Genomic DNA, 1,937 nt, shown 5'->3' with positions numbered 1-1,937 from the left:
GAGCACCCCCCGCTTCTCCCCCGACAGGAAAAGAAAACACCACCTCGACCGTAGCGGGTGGTGTAGAACTGGCAAAGTGTGAGGACTGGCTTTAATGGTATCGCCTCGGAGCTCCTCGCAGCATTAATTCCCACTAATGAATCTTTTCCAGAAACTCCGTTCATTGCTTTCATCTGCTCTTTGGAGCCTGCAGCTTTTGTATTCGTGTTTGTATTAAAGGGAGGGGGGAGCGGGGGGAGCCCAGCCCGCACCACGTAGCCCCGTCGCAAAGCCCGGATTTTCCAAAGGTTTCTATTTTTGTGGATGGCTGTGTTGGAAATGAGAAGTAGGAATTCTGCTGGTATGTTTGAAGAGCTGTTAGGAGGCATGTGCTGCGAGTGGTCTGGATGGCAAAACTGCTGCAACCGATCTGTTTCCAAGAGAACTTGAGGCGTTACCAATTCACAGGGGTTTGTTTCTGCAACAAGCTTCTCGAGTGTGCATGTGAAAGAGAATGATGGGGTGATCTTGAGTTGGTGATACTGGAGGTAGAGATAGAAGTAGTACTACCTGGATAGCATTACTGATGTTTTTTTTTTTTTTTCTGAGCTCTACATCTCTAAGCAGGTTTTGTTTTTATTAGAAAATGAATAAAAGCCCAGCCTTGCTCCTCTGCCCCAGATAAGCCAATCCTCCATTACAAGGCAGCTGGGTGTGATGAGCAAAGGGGAAGATGGAACTTTCTTGGTAATTTGTGGAAATTACGTGCAGCTTCCTTACTGGATATAATTTGCCCTGGGGAAGTAATTTGGGAATTACTGTTGTTCACTCAGGTTAGTATTTTGCACTTGCAAGTGACTGGAAGCTTGCGTTTCTGAGAAGGGGGCAAAACCCCTCTGAGAACAGTTGTCCAGCAATTGTACAGATGTGAAGCTTTTTTCTGAACTAGATCACTTAGCGATGGACTTATGCTTTGCAGCATGTACTTTCTATCTCTTCTATTAAAAATATATAGCAAGTGTCTGAGGATATTTCTTCTCTTCCTGAAAATAATTGCATTAGAATTCATATTTCTACCATGCTCTGTTATGTGTAGAAATAATTAAATCTGGTAAATGTTACTTTTTCTACTGAAAGATCTCAGGAAGAAGATATACCAAACATACTTTTTCTTGTTTGGAAAAGATGTCTAATCTTTTTAAACATGAGACTGTTCTCTTTACTGATGTAGTTCAGTTTGTTTACATTATAAACACAGACAAACTGATACAGATCTCATGTCTGACTGCGCTGACACTACAGTTGTTGCTCCTGTCCCCGTTTGTGGCTTGCGGTGGATGATGCTGCACCGGCAGGTTGATCTCGCTGATTTGATGTGTCTGTGCTCTTGGCCAGTCTATGCTGCCCAGTGCAGGTATGATCTCTGCTTGAACTGGAAGAAAATGTCACAACTGGACTGTGGTGGTGGTGAAGGAAATAAAGTAGCAACTCCAAAGTGCCTATGCTGCTTCGAAAAAAAAAAAAAAAAGTGTGTGTGTTTATTGGAGCGTACGCTGAGAGAGCAGACAAAATCTCATTTGTCAGGCATGAAGGTGGGCTGTGTGGAAGGCTATAAATATACCGGGGAGGATTGTATCGCGGTCACTTTTCTGTTCTTCGCCATTTCTAAGGTGAGTGGCGGAGGCTGAGGGACCGGGCAGGGGCTTCTCCTGGTATTGTTTGTCCGTCTGTGATAGATCGGTCTAGACAGCCGCTCAGGCTCCCTGCGAGCTCAGGAACCGGAGCCTGAAAGGGAGAGTGGGGGAGTCGGAGAGGAAAAGGTCACCGCGATATTTTTTTTTCTTTTTTTCTTCTTTTTTTTTCTTTCTTTTTTTTTTTCTTTCTTCGTGGCGATGGTTGTTAACCCTTAAAGCCGAGAGGGGGATCGCGGCCGGGCGGCCCCGGCCGGGAAGGAGCGG

The sequence above is a fragment of the Charadrius vociferus genome, unplaced genomic scaffold (assembly GCF_000708025.1).
Source record: "Charadrius vociferus isolate BGI_N301 unplaced genomic scaffold, ASM70802v2 scaffold206, whole genome shotgun sequence".
Lineage (NCBI taxonomy): Eukaryota > Metazoa > Chordata > Aves > Charadriiformes > Charadriidae > Charadrius > Charadrius vociferus.
This window is presented reverse-complemented; position numbering follows the sequence as displayed.